Raw genomic sequence first — 17,397 nt, 5'->3', positions numbered from 1 at the left:
ATTTAAAAAGGATTGGATGAAAATTCATACATCTCAAGAGCAGAAACATAAGTAGGAAAGGGGATGCCTGATGGATGTAGCCAATTCATCTACTATGTTAAGAATATAGATTGAGATTCATGTTGCCGGTGGGCACTGTTATGAATTGAATACATGATGCTCTGCAAACCTGAACCAGCACTTTGCAAAAGTAAGTAATCCATAGTTTACAGGCAATTAGCAATTAGGCATAAAGTATAATTGCTGTTGCTATATTTGTAGTCAAGTGAAATTGTAGTATGATTAGACTAATTGAAAAGTGTAAAAAAAAAATCTGTTGTGTCAACTCTATTTAAGGATTACTCTCCACGTGAAGGAGATATTAGCAAGATTAAACTGAAATAACAAAAAGACTCCCTTTTATCTTGAAGATTCCTGATCATCACCAAACTACTAAAATTATACTAGAGGTTTTATCTACCATTCAGCCAGAGGCACTGTGGCTTACCAATGCTAAATATGTTTTAGTAGGAAAGAAGCCATATGCCTCTCAAGTATTAGAAGGCATTCCTAAGGATGTTGCTGAGAGGTTGGCCTTGGAAGCAGCTGCTACATCCAGATATGAGTATCTGGGATGCTTGCTCAGAAGGATTTGCAGGCTTGTTTTAGACAAAGTCTAACAATTTCAGTGGTTTCCTAAATTAGACTGTTCTTCATACAGTATCAGAATTGTCTCTCTAAAACACAAATATAATCATGCCAACCTTAGCTAACTCCCCGACGTGTAGGGGAGTTCCAAATTCTTTGGCATAACACACATTGCTCTCTCAATATGGTCCCAACCGATCTTTCCATTTTCATCTCCCACCACATCCTTTTTAATCAGTTATTCAGCCACTTTGACTTTCTCACCATTTCCCATTATGCCATGGAAGGTCATAAATCAGTTACTATTCCCAAACTCCTCAAATGCTTGGAAAAATGCTAAACTATCATCCAGATCCAGATCAAATGTCACTTCCTTTGTGAAAATTTTCTGACTCCCTCAAGAAAAGTATTTCCAGTTGCAATCTCACTTTGTACAATACCTTCATTATAATAATTATGTCATCTTATTCAGATTGCATTTTAATATATCTTACTCAACAATCAAGCTTTGATTAGCTCAAGGCCAGACACTATGTCTTATTTATCATTAACTTTCTCCCATCACTATGTGCAGTACATAAACTCAGTAGCAACTGAATCAATGTCTATTGAGGAATGAATGTTTTGATCAGATGTAAAAATTCTCACTGTATTAGTTCACTTGAGAACTGATTGTTTGAAATAGACTGGCATCTCTTTTGCTCCCTCTCTTGCCACATGACACACCTGCTCCCGTTGCATTCACCATGAGTAAAAGCTTCCTAAGGCCTCACCAGAAGCTCAGCAGATTATAGCACAATGCAGAGCTGTAAGTCAAATAAACCTATGATCTTTATAAATTCCCTAGTCTCAGGGATTTTTTTATAGCAATGCAAAATGAATTAATACGGACTTCATCTCAGAAAAAAAAATTATAAGATTTCTATATCAAAAATATTTTGATTACAAAAATAATTTCTTGAAAACTCTAATATTCATAAGTAGATGGTCTCCAAAGTGATTTTGGCTACATTTCAGACACTGAAGAAATTATACGAGAAGAGAGACTAGTAAGCCAAAGCTGTAAATATTCAGTAAATTAAAGGGCTGGACAAAAGAAACTCTTAAAAAACACAAGAAATTTGAAACTGTTTAATGCCAATGACAATTGATGGAAATTTAAAGCATATGTTTGATTCCCTTGCATCATCAAAAATAGAGGTGAGACTGCACAATTTAAGTAAATTTTGATGTTGCTCTGAAAGCAGACAGCACTGCCCTGCATATCACAAATATATTGCCAATGGACAGAACATATATCTGTCCAGTCAGAGAAAAAAATAACATAGGGTTATACACCTCTGGTTTTCCTGCTGTGCCAAAGCATCTTCAAACACGCAGACAGCTGCACCTGGGACGCCCTGCTTCTTTTCCCAAGCCCGACGTTGTTTCAGTTCTTTCTTGGGAATGCATCCAAGACCTGGAGCACAAGGATGTTCTGTACACAATTTAAAATAAAACAGTTTTATTATAAGAATAAAAAAATGGCTGGAGGTGGGAAACTTATCGTACTTATTGGCACTTCTAAAAATGCACAAAAGAGTACATTGTGCTGTGCCCAGTAATTATTACTAAGCATTTGTATAGAACTTTATATTTACAAAGTGCTTTGTAGTCCTTTGTATTATTATTTCTCACAGCAGCCTTATGAGGTAGGTTGGTATTGTTAAATCTATTTTACCCCACTTCAGGAGGTCCCTCTTTGAAGTACTTTGAAATAAACCTTGAAGAATCAAAACCCTTCAGAATGTCTGGAAGAACAAGGTGAAAAAAAAAAAAAAAAAAAAAAAAAAAAAAAAAAAAAAAAAAAAAAAAAAAAAAACCATGGTGAAAGTTTGTGTTAAAAAAGAAATCCCAAAGAGAGCCTGTGTGCTGGAGAAGGAGATCAGAGACCAAAAAGGGAGCTGGAAATTGCATCAATTTGATTTGGAAATAATGGGCAGCCTGAATATAGTGAGATTTGTGGATTAAGTTGAGTCTGAATAGGAGGCCTGTTTTGTTTTTGGTTTCTCTAAAAAATCTTGTCTCAGGTACTGATAAATTATAAATAAGCCAAATATTTTTGTAGGATATCTAGGGGAGACTGGTAATTGTCCTTCAATGTCAATTTCTGTGTTTTTATATCATAACATATATAATCATTAATAAGGAAATTCAGCGCAGTTAGGCACTGGGTTCTGTTACAAATCCAAGCATTAACTGATCAGCTCACAAGAAGAAATTTATAAATTTTTCCATCACCTTGGAAGATAAACTTTATTTTTTTCATCTTAAAAATAATTCATATTGCATGGAAAAATTTGGAAAATAAATAAAAGTTTGAAAAATTAAAAAATTTCACCAATATTCCTAATACTCAAGATAATCATCATTAAAAATGCCAGATTTCCTTCACATATTTGTTTAATCAAATTTTACATTATTCTGATTAAATCATATATATAATTTTGTATATTTTTATTTAACATTTTAATATAAGCATTTCTTCTGTTTTGCATAACAAACACTTACAGCCTGCAGCTCTTCTAAGCCTGGAGAGATATACTTAGTCCTAGAAACTGCAAAGATTTTAGCATCCCTAAAATACCATTACCTTAAAAATACATTTACTTTAAAAATCTGATATGATGAATTTTCTTAATAATGACAGAAACTGTTATGACTTCCACAACTGGGATCATCAGTCTCAGAGCTTAGAATACCATCTATGTATATTGATAACTCCCAAATTATATGCTCATGTCTCTCTTCTAAATTCCAGACTTGAATATCCAACTTCCCAGTCAGTCTTTTCATTGAATGCTTAATGGGCATTCAAATCTGAAAGAGCCAAACCGAAATTATTTTATTTTACTTTATTAAAAAAAACTGTTAATACATAATATACGTTTTATGGGGCACATGTGATATCTTATTACATGCATAGACTGTACAATAGTGAAGTCAGGTTACTTAGGGTATCCATCACCTTGAGTATTTATAATTTCTATGTGTTGGGAACATTTCAAGTCCTCTCTTATAGCTATTTTGAAATATGCAATATGTTTTTGTTAACAATAGTCATACTACTCTTCTGTTGAACATCAAAACTTATTCCTTCTGCTTACCTGTATGTTTGTCCCATTAAACAACCTCTTTTCATCCTTCCCACTCTCTCACATACACACCCTTCTCAGTCTCTGGTTACCAACATTCTACTTTTTACCTTCATTAAGATAACAAGTTTTAGCCCCAAATATGAGTGAGAACATGCAATATTTGTTTTCCTCCATCTGGCTTATTTCATTTAACATAATTTCCTCCAGTTCCATGCTATAAATGACAAGATTTTACTTTTTTATGGCTGAGTAGTGTTTTATTGTGTATATATACCACATTTTCTTCACCTGTTGATGGATACATAGGTTGATTCCATATCTTTGCTATTGTGAACACTGCTGCAATAAATATGGGGATGCAGGTATCCCTTTGGCATAATGATTTTCTTTCCTTTGGATAAATACCGGTAGTGGAATTCCTGGATTGCATGGTAGTCCTATTTTTAGTTTTTTCAGAAATCTCTATATTATGTACCATAATCGCTACAGGAATTTACATTCCTACCAACAGCATATAAAGTTTTACTTTTCTCTGTATCCTCACCAGCTTCTGATTTTTTTTGTCTTTTTAATAATACGCATTCTAGCTGGGATAAGATGATATTTCACTGTAGTTTATATTTACATTTCCCTGATGATGAGGGAAATTACATTTCTGTCATACCTCACATCCCATTTATTAGCAAATCTTTGCTCTATCTTCAAAATCTAACCTCTGTCTACATCACTACTGATACTTTCCAGGTTCAAGTCACCAATCTCCCTCTAGATTAATGTATTAGCCTCCTATCTAATCTCTCTGTCTGCTCTTGCTCCTTTAATGCTGTCCCTAACCGGGAAGACAATGCAGTTCTGTTAAAACCTATCAGACACCCTTCCTTGCTCAAGACCCTGCAATGACTTCCCATTTCACTCTCAGTATGGACTTGCCCCTCACATTCACACTCTCAGTATGGATCTGCCCCTCACATTCACACTCACTATCTCCCAGACCTCCTCTCTAACTACTGTCCAGGGTGCCCACTCTACTCCAGACACATTAAGCTCCTCCTACCAGGCACTCTCTTACCTTGGGACTTTTTCACTTCTTGCCCCCATCTGAAATTCTCTTCCTCCAAACAGTCACTTAGCTCCCTCTCACATCTATTTCTCTTCAAAAGGCTTTCCTAGGCATCCCATTTAAAATTTAAGAGCTACTCCACCAGTAAACCATCTGTCTTTTTCCCTACTTTTTTCTTCTTTAGTACCTTAATTTCAGATTAACATACCATGTATAGCTCTATTTATCCTGTTTAGACATATCATCCTCCTCTAAAATGTAAGCTAGGATATAACAAGAATATAAGGACATAGATTTTTGTCTGTTTTGCTTGTTGCACTATTTCCAGCACTTAAAGCAGTATCCAATACATAGTGTGTACTGGATAAATATTTGTTGAATAAGTGAACCTTCTGAGATAGAAATGTGGAAATCTCTTTAAACTGGCATTTAAAAATTAATGCAAAAAGCTATGTAAAATGTATTTAGAGACAAGACAAAGTAAAGTGGCTTATATTAAGATGACCTGAGGACCACTTGCCAAAGACGTTAGTAACTCTTCATGTTAGGAAGAAATCATCAATATTCAAGATCAATGTTTGCATATATCTCACATTTCCTTTCTAGGATTCAAGGCAGTGTTGCAGGTTAGGTTCTAATAATGGAACCCTTCTTGCGTCATCAATAGTCACTGGGGAACTTTGCATAGTAAGTCATTTTCACAACACTTGGTTTCTCACACCATTCCTTAGGGGGAAAAAAAACTAAACAGAAAAAAAATTTATATTGCTAAGATCTCATTATTGAACCATGTGCACACAAATATACATTAAACATAAGTAATCACATATATAACAAAATTAATCTTATACAGTAACCTATTTGATTTTCAATGTAGTTTTATAGTTTATAAAACATGACCATTTGTATGTACTAGGCTCTATTTCAAGGTGTAAAAATTTAAAAGATTTTTTAAAAGAATCATAACTAGAAACAAATTTTAAAATACCATTTTTATTAAGTACCTTTGAGAATAAACAGATAGAATTTATACAAAGCCTAGCAATTCAACAAATTAATCTTCTTAGGTAGCAAGAAGAAAAAAGTTTAACTGTATCCATACAAAAGAATTAGTAAAGTAAAAGTTAACTTACCAAAATTAGTTGTCAAAACAAACTACTCAATAATCATTTTAACTGCCTATAGTGGAAAAAACCATCTTAGACCTATAATATGAGTCAAACAACTTGTTCGGGTGATATTTTAAACCTTAAGAATTAGATGTAAATGTAAGTAAAACTTAAGATTTCATTTTTATTTACTAGCATTATTGCACTACAGGGACAATTTCTCACTTTCTCTGAAGGCACTGACACAGATTTTGGTGATTATTGGTGTTTGCTGGGCCATATGTTACACGGCAGAGTATGGCATGTGGCAGGCTAATTTGTAGCAATGCAATTTTAGATTTTTGACAATATATACAACATATGAAAACTATCAAATAACTGAATTTTACCCTGGTGAATGATCTATATATGTCACTTCAAAATCCTCCCCTAAAAACAGACAGCATATAATATTATAAAAAAGTAGTACAACTTATGACTTTCAAAATGTTATTCTCAATTTATCATGCAAGACCATATTCAGATTCTGTTGCACAGTCTTAAAATTGCTAATTACTGAAGAAAACAATCACAAAGGTAATTTTCCAACTATGGGAACAGTATGACATGAAAATACTCTACTGAAAATTGATGAAATTGAAGAGAAATGCCATTATGAAAGTAAAACTTCCAAATAAAATGTTTTTTTTTCTTTAATCAACAATCTTCTTGAGTATACTGTATACAATTCAAATCACTACTTAAGCATCTACCAGGGCATTAGCAATATTTGTGAATTCTCTTTCAGGTGTAAATTGTTAAAGTTGAGGAAAAGAGACAAAATGTTTGTTTCACTCCAATATGATAGAAATTCAATATTCATTTTAGAACGGACCATTACAGAGTTTGAGCTAATCATACCATCACATGCCAGAGCTCTACTGTTCTATAGTAGCTCATCCTTGTCAAACTCTTTTAAAATTCCCTCATGGCATTGTGGCATTATTGATAATGCCAGGAGGGAGATTTTTAAGAGTTTGACAAGTAATTTATAATTTGAGGTAAGTTTTAGTTATCCATATATACACTGAAATAAATTTGCAGCTCTCCATTTATTTAATAAAGATTTATTGACCTCCTTTTATGTGTTAGTCATTTCTCTATTCCCAGACATTCAATTCAACCAGATAAATGGGGAGCAGGGAAGACAGAATTAAACAAATAATTATAAACTTCCAGTTGGCCATGACAGATTGAACACAATAGTATATCTCTACTCCCTCTTGAAAGGCCACTAAAATAACAGTAAAAATACACAAACTCGCCAAGATAAAGAGAATAGGAGAGAACATAGATAGGAAAAGTCAACAAAATTGAGAAAGATGGAAAATAGATGGGTAATTGGCATTAGCTTAGGTTTCAGCCTTCTCCTCTCTGTTGAGTGCTTAGGTAGAGAGAAGATGCAGATGCTGGGGCCAGTGAAAGAGGGTGATGAGAAGATAAACCAGTTGGTACCTTGGAATTCCACAAAAAGCCTGGGTAAAGCACTAGCTATCTCTGGTATTAGGCATGTAAGGTGAAGCTGAAGACAATTGGATTTATTTAAAATCTGCATAAAAAATAATTATTCCCCTCTACCCTCTACTCTAGCCAAGTGGTTTAACTTCTGGAGATGGTCAACCCAAGAGGCTCTGCTGGGAGACAGCAAAAGTAATGAAGGTAGTGGCTAAAATCCTGTACGCTCAATATAAAATACCTAGTTCCTTTTGCTTTAGCTGCCAGAGCACTTGCGGTTTCATATTCCATCTCCTGTCCCGAGGCAGAAGATGGGAGGCTTCTCTGCTCTGAAGAATCTGGAAAGCATATGAGAAAGGTGAGGTTGCCAAAGAAATGGTTTGTCATATCCAGTCCCTCACAGTGAGTCCCAATAGTTGGAAAATTCCATCATTGAACACCAAAATTTAAATTTTTCTTTTAGTGTCTCATTTTTAAATATGAATGGATAGCCAAAAATCAACACATGCAAGTAGAGGGAATTTCACTTCAAAGACAAGACCAAAACAAGGAAATAAGCAAATGAAAACAAACCATGTGGGGACCTGAAGAAAATTTGAAGCAATTATAAAAAAAAATATCTTCAGAGACACAGCATTTATAGAACAAGAGTAGAATGCTTCTTTTTTCTTTTTTTTGAGATAGAGTCAGTGGTGCAGTCTGGGCTTACTGCAACCTCCATGTCCCAGGTGCAAGCAATTCTCCTCAGCCTCCCAAGTAGCTGGGATTGCAAGTGCCTGCCACCATACCTGGATAATTTTTATATTTTTAGTAGAGACAGCGTTCCAGCATGTTGGCCAGCTTGGTCTTGAACTCATGACCTCAGGTGATCCACCTGCTTCAGCCTCCCAAAGTGCTGGGATTACAAGCATGAGCCACTACGCCTGGCCTAGAATGCTATTTTTAAAACAGGTGGAGTAGTATTCAGAAAATCAAAAAAAGCTTTTTAATTTATCAGCCTTGGAAGATAAAGTTGAATAAATTAGCCGTAAAGCAAAACAAACAAAAAAACAAAGATCACAAAGACAAAGAAAATATTAGAAGATATAGATTTAAACAAAAGAATCATTTCAGAAGATACAATATGTCTAATAAGAATTCCAGAACGAAAGAACAGAAATAATAAAAGAACAGAAATTAGGGGAAAGGAGCTTAGCAATAAAACAATATCAGAAATTTCCCCAGAATTGAAGTACATGAGTTTCCAGATTGAAAGAGCTCAAAGAGTTTTCAATTCAATTAATAAAAATTGACCCACAACAAGGTACTCAACATTAAATTGTAAAACACCAAGAATAAAAAAGATCATGAGAAGAAACCATGTAACAGAGAAAAAGCAAACATTTTAATAGGTCATGTTTAAATCTGTTTTAGTTTTTTGAAGATTCTGGATATTAGCCCTTTGTCAGATGGATAGATTACAAATTTTTTTTCCCATTCTGTTGGTTGCCAGTTCACTCTAATGATCGTTTCTTTTGCTGTACAGAAGCTCTGGAGTTTAATTAGGTCCCATTAGTCTATTTTGGCTTTTGTTGCCATTGCTTTTGGTGTTTTAGTCATGAAGTCCTTGCCTATGCCTATGTCCTGAACGGTTTGCCTAGGTTTTCTTCTAGGGTTTTTATGGTGTTAGGTCTTATGTGTAAGTCTTTGATACATCTAGAGTTAATTTTAGTGTAAGGTGTCATAAAGGGGTCCAGTTTCTGCTTTCTGCACATGGCTAGCCAGTTTTCCCAACACCATTTATTAAACAGGGATACTTTCCCCATTGCATGTTTTTGTCAGGTTTGTCAAAGATCAGATGTTTGTAGATGAGTGACATTGCCTCCAAGGCTTCTGTTCTGTTCCATTGGTCTATATCTCTGTTTTGGAACCAGTACCATGCTGTTTTGATTACTGTCGTCCTGTAGTATAGTTTGAAGTCGGGTAGCATGATGCCTCCAGCTTTGTTCTTTTTGGTTAGGATTATCTTGGCTATGCATGCTCTCTTTTGGTTCCATATGAAGTTTAAGGTGTCTTTTTCCAGTTCTGTGAAGAAGGTCCTTGGTAGCTTGATGGGGATGGCACTGAATCTATAAATTACTTTGGGCAGTATGGACGTTTTCACAATATTGATTCTTCCTAACCATGAGCATGGGATGTATTTCTATCTTTTTGTGTCCTCTCTTATTTCCTTGAGCAGCGGTTTGTAGTTCTCCTTGCATAGGTCCTTTACATCCTTTATTAGTTGTATTTCTAGGTATTTTATTATATTTGTAGCAATTGTGAATGGGAGTTCACTCTTGATTTTGCTCTCTGTTAGTCTGTTATTAGTGTATAGGAATGCTTGTGATATGAACAGACATTTTTCAAAAGATGACATATATGAGGCCAACAAATATATAAAAAAAGCTCATCATCACTGGTCATTAGAAAAATGCAAATCAAAACCACATTGAGATACCACCTCATGCCAGTTAGAACAGTGATCATTAAAAAGTCTGGAGACAACAGATGCTGGAGAGGATGTGGAGAAATAGGAACACTTTGACACTGTTGGTGGGAGTGTAAACTAGTTCAACCACTGTGGAAGACAGTGTGGCACTTCCTCAAGGACCTAGAAATAGAAATTCCATGTGACCCAGCAATCTCATAACTGGGTATATACCCAAAGGATTAGAAATTATTATATTATAAAGACACATGCACATGTATGTTCATGTGGCACTGTTAACAATAACAAAGACCTGGAATCAATCCACATGCCCATGGATAATAGACTGGACAAGGAAAATGTGGCACATATACACCATGGAATACTATGCAGCCATAAAAAATGATGAGTTCATGTCCTTTGTAGGGACATGGATGAATCTGGAAACCATCATTCTCAGCAAACTGACACAGGAACAAAAAATAAAACACCACATATTCTCACTCATATGTAGATGTTGAACAGTGAGAACACATGGACACAGGGAAGGGAGCATCACATACTGGAGTCTCTTGCGGGGGTGGCTAGGCCATGTATGTACCTATGCAACAATCCTGCATGATCTGCATATGTACCCCAGAACCTAAAGTACAATAAAAAAATGTTTGAAGAAAAAAAAAGTCACATATAAATAATAAAAATTAGAATGATATAATTCTCAGGACAATAATGGAGCAATGTATTTGAAACTCTGAGAAAAAAAATATCTCCAATATGGTGATATGCTAATCACGCTGATTAAACATGACTATATACCCATGAATATGCAAAATTACTGTCAATTTAAAATAATCATTTAAAAAGTAGAAGTACAAAGACTTTCGTGTATTTTCTTTACATCAGCAATATATGCTTCATAATTTGCTTAAATATAAGAATGAAATAAGCCTCTCTTAAAAAACAGTTATCCCCAACCTGTAGTATATACCCAACAAAACCATCAAGCCAAGGTGAAAGTAGAATAAAAACAAGTTCAGACATTCACTGCCTCAGTGATTGATTCCAGATAATGGGATATTCTTAGGAAAGTACATTCTCAGGAACATACTGGAGAACATGCTTCAGCAAAACAAAGGCTAAAAGCCAAGAAAAAGGCAGGCATGCAATCCAAGATATGCAGAATCAACACTAGAGAACAGCAAATGTCAGGGCAATTAAGGAGAGAAGTCCCGAGATCACAGTGGTGCCCCAGGTATAGAGAACAAGCAGTTTAGATCAAAGAAAGACAGGGGGCACCAAGACAGATAGCAGACGTTCCTAAGGGGAAGAAGAGTATAGCTGAAAGATAATGGGATATGCCTTACCATGCCAAGAGGCGTTTTACATAAAGTTTGGGGATGTATTAGAAATAGGTACAAAAGTGACAAACCAACCAAATTTTGGAAGTTATAGGACACAAGTTATCTCAAGAAAAATTGCTGTAAAAAGGAAAAAAAAATGTTACCAAAATATACTCTGTGGCCTCAGCAGTAAAGATTATTAGGAGAATGGTGTATACTAAAGGTTATCTGAACAATGACTATTTATTTTTCACATTGGCTAGTTGGGAAATGATAGTGGGAAATATGGAGGAGTGAGTAGAAGAGATGTAAATCTTAATTTGTTATAATTGAAAGTAAGTAATTACTATGATTTAAAAATTCATGATATTGCAAGATAAGCCCTTTGAGAGTCTTGGGACAAGGCACTACTATTTCCTTGTAAATAATACAGTACTAATCGACTTTTAAAACCACATGTACATATTTTTAAATAAAAATTAAAATTATATAAGTGCTTATATAATTATCACAATAAATATGAAGGAGAAATGTTAGAAATCTTGAGCAATTACTTAAACTAGCTTTAAGTTGATCCAAGTAATACATTACTTTTCTCTGTTTTAGGTTAGTTCCTTTTGAGGTGAAAATTGTGTGAAAGAGCTTTGGGAGGGAAGAGTTTATGGAAACAACATTCACAGAAGAGTGAAGGGATCAAGACTGGACAAAGAAAAAAATTAAAATAAGAAGCAATTGTAGCAAATAACTTACAAGGAGTCCTAGAGCTGAGATAGCCCTTCAGAGTTGCTCCAGATAAAACAAGGGGCCAGGGCTTTAACTGTATTCACCAGTCACTAGACGAAGTCTGATGTCAAAAGTGTAGCATTGGACATAACATTAAGGCAGCTTCCTTTGAAAGAAAGAAATTCCTATGGAAGAATTCCACTCTGAGCCATCAGCCAACAGTGCTAGCTGCTGAAAATGTGTGCCTAGGTTCTGATGGGGGGATTTAGATAGCAAGCAGGAACGTTCACTAAAATCCTTCTTTTATTTACAGATCAAATTAAAGAGTTTTATTTGTCAATTTGGGGAGATTTAGAAGCTTTTTAATATTTTATAAAATTACAAATTAAAAACACTTTTTGAGATAGTAGATAAGTTCCAGAGATGGACTACAATTTTTCATTTTCTCCGTAGTGCTCCTGACAACATACTACAAACAGTGCTTGTATAAGCTAATGATAAAATGGAATAAAATTCATCTTGGAAAATGCATTCAGAGTTCTACCCTTAAATGCGTGGGTGGGCATGTCTTTTTTACAACAGCCATTTGCAGCAGGAGTGTGAAATTCCACTGTCCCTGATGGATATCTATGGGAGCTGCTCCACCAAAGTCCTAAAAGTAAGAATGTAACAAAATAGGGGAAATAAAGGAGAGTAAAGAGGATTGTAAGCCATCAGCAGTGCAAAGGTTTCCACCCCTTCTTCCCCTAACTTTTCTGTTTCACCCAGGAAACAACTGTAAGTGCTTCCAGTAACTACCAACACCTGAGTGAGCTAAGAAGCGAGAAGAGAACGCCATCAGGTCAGCTTACATCATGCGCTCTGCAACATTTAAATGGAAGAGAATAAGAGGAGAAACTCTAAAGTCAGCCGAAAGGGAAGTTCTTAACATAGGAACAGAAAAGCAGATGCTCTGTTCTCACGTAGAAGTGGGAGCTAAATGAGAAGACCTTGTGAACACAAAGAAGGAAACAACAGACCCTGGGGTCTGTTGGTGGGAGGGTGGGAGTAGGGAGAGGAGCAGGAAAGATAACTACTGAGTACTGAGCTTAATACCTGGGTGATGTAATAATATGTACAACAAACCCCTGTGCCATTTGTTTATCTGTGTTACAAAAGTTCATATGTACTTCTAAACCTAAAATAAAGATTTTAAAAAGAGAGATAGAAGTTCTTGACTCTCCCAAGTTGAACTCATTGTTAATGAGAGACATTTATTGCATGTTAGCCTGTAGCTACTGAGAGTCTAATATGTGGCTGGCATTATATAGCATGCTAGGAAGGATGCAGGAATAAATCTACTGGATTCAGATATTTGAGCTGGTAGTTAAAATATTGGTGATTGTCTACAGTGGGAAAACTGTACTTACTCTAATCTCGTTAAAGAATGTTGATGGACGTGACTACTTACAGGTACTGAATACACTGTCAGGGGCAGCCTTAGGAGGTACTGATAAAAAATTGCAAAGAACAAAATCTCAGAGTAAGCCTGATAGAGAATTATGAAAGAAAAGAATGTGAAATTAACTATTGATGCAAATCCAGTGTCTACTGACTTTATTAAAAGTAGGATTATAACAACTATAGCTTTAATTCCATATAAACAGAGAGATAATCCACTGTATGTAGCCACTTGCTGGTTACTTACATGCATTCAGGGTATTTGCTTTGCTCAAAAATAAAATCAGCTAATTCAAAATTTATGAATTGACATGTTCCTTTGGGTCTTTTTTCCCCCAATGCTGCATCTATATATGTATAACTGAACAATAAGAAAACGTATATTCACACTAGTTCAAAATAGCAAGGACTTTTCATCAATATTCAACTGGGAACTAGGAAATTTATTCTTCAACCTTTAGAATCCTTAAGCATTATAAATTCAATGTTTAGCAAAATATTCTTTCCAGAGTGTTTTAATTAGAAAGCAAAATATGTTTTTGAATTATCTTAGAATCAAAAGACATTTAAAGGTATTTATTTAATAAATTATGACACCATGTCCTAAGTATGTAAAGTCAAACAATTAGACATTAAAAAATAAATATACTTAAAAGGTATTTTATGTTTAATGGTCCAAAACATTCGACATGCCTAACTTCAGGCATCTCTAGAGTTAACAGTATTTCATGTAAGTCAAGTTTCCTTTTTCCAGAATCAAAGCTTTGCTTTCTGCTTAATCTGATGCCAGTATTTTGCCCTTCACATTTTCTCCCATTTCAAGACAGGTTTTTGATGGATTTATCATGGTTATTTTATTTTGGTCACAAATCATGAGTAATTCATTTTCAATTGATTTATTTATAAAGTGCCACATCAACTATTACCAAAGTTTAGTTTTTTAATTCTGACAGCTCTAGTAAATAAAACGCTATCTGTCATAGAAGAATTGCTTTCTCATTGGAAAAATTATCTTATGATCTAATTGTCCAAATGCAAGGCCTTCACATAGGCTCAAATTATAAGAAACTGCTCTTACCCTGAGACAAGTTACGGTCTCATATTTTGATTTTTCAGTATGTAAACAGTACACAATCTTTTCTCTTTGCTTTATCATATACAGTTCATGTATCTGATCATGTATGGTTCAAATACTTCTACAAATGTGCTGCAAGACAGTTTCTTCCTCTAAAAAGATTCTTTAAAAATATGTGTTTAATTGTATGTGTGATAACTCGTTAACTACTATAAGTCATGTTTCCTGACACAAAAAAAAATCCATTTGATCAAAATTTGATTATTTGACCAAAATTTGTTTATAAAATTGCCCTCATGTCAAGGAGGAAAATACATATACCTTTTGATACCAATTGAGTACTATACTCTCAGTTATATCAAGAGGAGGCTTGTGTTTTGTTACCTAGTAAGGGGCAGGTGGTCTAGAGCCACCCCCTTGAACAACTGGCAGCTTAGTTTACATTTGGCTGAGCAGCTGCCTCCTCCTACTTGAACTGGCATTGCATCACAAAGCTCAGTAGTCACTTCCATAACTTGCAACACTAAAATGAGATTTTATTTCCAAGCTTAAGTTATCTACTTTGTTCACTTTTAGTACCACTTGGAGTTCCATCCAGTTCAAATATTTCTCTTTAACAGTAACTAGTGTTGTCAAAAATACTTTAGCTGTTCTAAACATTGTTAATATGATGACACTTTAACTCCTTTGTATATTGTTACAGATAATTTGGAACCCTCAAACTTTGAGTTTGACCTCTATAAAGACACTAAAAAGGCTTACTGAGAATGAATAAACCAAACACTAAGCATTGAGAACTATATACTGTTTACTTAAGGGGTGAACATAATGCAATAAGTTTCAAAAACTAAAAAGGGTTGTTCTAGTATTAATTGATTGACCCATCCCTTCTCATCATGATACAGTGAAATCTTTAGCCACCTGGGAAATGCTTAGATCTGTGATGAGCTCACGGTGACATCTGCTTTCATTGCCTGCTGGATCCCATTCCTGTCTGCTTCAGTATGATCAACTCTGTTATCAGGGCTTCTGATAATAAAGGAAGAAATTCCCTAACCATCTTTCTGTATCTGCTTCGTGTCTCCTCTTTTAGTACAGATTCTTTATCAATTGCAGTTCTAAGAAGAAAAAAATTATGGTAATTTGTTGGAAGTTGTTTGCATAGTTCTACTCTCTTTGAAAAAAGGTACACTCCCTTTATTCATTCCATTTCTTTTTTTTTTTTTTTTTTTTTTTTTTTTTAATGTTGAAAAGATATACATATATTTAGAATTAGCCAGCTGGACTCCATTTAGATGATCCCAATTTTGTTGGCAACATCCAAAGCATCGTAATCAGGAGCCAGTCGAACATATGCCTTCTTCTCTCCATCAGGCCGAATCAGGGTGTTGACCTTGGCCACATCAATGTCATAGAGCTTCTTCACAGCCTGTTTGATCTGGTGCTTGTTGGCTTTAACATCCACAATGAACACAAGTGTGTTGTTGTCTTCTATCTTCTTCATGGCAGACTCAGTGGTCAGCGGAAACTTGATGATAGCATGGTGGTCCAGTTTGTTTCTCCTGGGGGCGCTCTTCCGAGGATATTTGGGCTGCCTCCGGAGTCGCAGTGTCTTGGGCCGCCGGAAGGTGGGTGACGTGCGGATCTTCTTTTTTTTGTGGCTGTGGACACCTTTCAACACTGCTTTCTTGGCCTTTAAAGCCTTCGCTTTGGCTTCGGCTTTAGGCGGGGCAGGAGCTTCCTTCTTCGCTTTCGGCGCCATCTTGCCTATTCATTCCATTTCTAAACCTTGACCTACATGGATGATAACTGAGTAAAACGGCTACTGCAGTTGACAACTTCCTGGGGATGGCCCTCCTCTGTTTACAGTTCTGTATAGATATTTTTCTTTTTTTAATTTTAATTTTTATTTTTATTTATTTTTATTTTTTAATGCATTTTAGGTTTTGGGGTACATGTGAAGAACATGCAGGATTGTTGCATAGGTACACACATGGCAGTGTGATTTGCTGCCTTCCTTCCCCTCAGCTATATCTGTCATTACTCCCCAGCCTATCTCTCCCCACCTCCCATCCCCCGTCCCTCCCTCACTTCCCCCCAACTGACCCCAGTGTGTAGTGCTCCCCTCCCTGTGTCCATGTGTTCTCATTGTTCAACACCCGCCTATGAGTGAGAACATGTGGTGTTTGATTTTCTGTTCTTGTGTCAGTTTGCTGAGAATGATGGTTTCCAGGTTCACCCATGTCCCTACAAAGGACATGAACTCATCGTTTTTGATGGCTGCATAATATTCCATGGTGTATATGTACCACATTTTCCCTGTCCAGTCTATCATTGATGGGCATTTGGGTTGGTTTCAGGTCTTTGCTATTGTAAACAGTGCTGCAATGAACATTCGTGTGCATGTGTCCTTATAGTAGAATGATTTATAATCCTTTGGATATATACCCAGTAATGGGATTGCTGGGTCAAATGGGATTTCTATTTTTAGGTCCTTGAGGAATCGCCACACTGTCTTCCACAATGGTTGAATTAATTTACACTCCCACCAACAGTGTAAAAATGTTCCTATTTCTCCACACCCTCTCCAGCATCTGTTGTCTCCAGATTTTTTAAGGATCGCCATTCTAACTGGTGTGAGATGGTATCTCAATGTAGTTTTGATTTGCATTTCTCTAATGACCAGTGATGATGAGCATTTTTTCATGTGTTTGTTGGCCTCCTGTATGTCTTCTTTTGTAAAGTGTCTGTTCATATCCTTCGCCCACTTTGGAATGGACTTGTTTGTTTTTTTCTTGTAGATCTGTTTTAGTTCTTGGTAAATTCTGGATATCAGCCCCTTGTCAGATGGGTAGACTGCAAAAATTTTTTCCCATTCTGTTGGTTGCCGATTCACTCTAATGACTGTTTCTTTTGCCATGGAGAGGCTGTGGAGTTTGATTA

The 17,397-nt window shown here is 35.6% G+C and overlaps 1 pseudogene; it reads right to left on the bottom strand.

The window, feature by feature from the left end:
- Positions 1 to 15,663: 15,663 nt before the first annotated feature.
- LOC120364320 (large ribosomal subunit protein uL23 pseudogene) lies at positions 15,664 to 16,216 on the bottom strand (annotated as a pseudogene).
- Between the last annotated feature and the right edge of the window lie 1,181 nt (positions 16,217 to 17,397).

The sequence above is a fragment of the Saimiri boliviensis genome, chromosome 5, assembly GCF_048565385.1.
Source record: "Saimiri boliviensis isolate mSaiBol1 chromosome 5, mSaiBol1.pri, whole genome shotgun sequence".
NCBI lineage: Eukaryota > Metazoa > Chordata > Mammalia > Primates > Cebidae > Saimiri > Saimiri boliviensis.
This window is presented reverse-complemented; position numbering and strand designations above follow the sequence as displayed.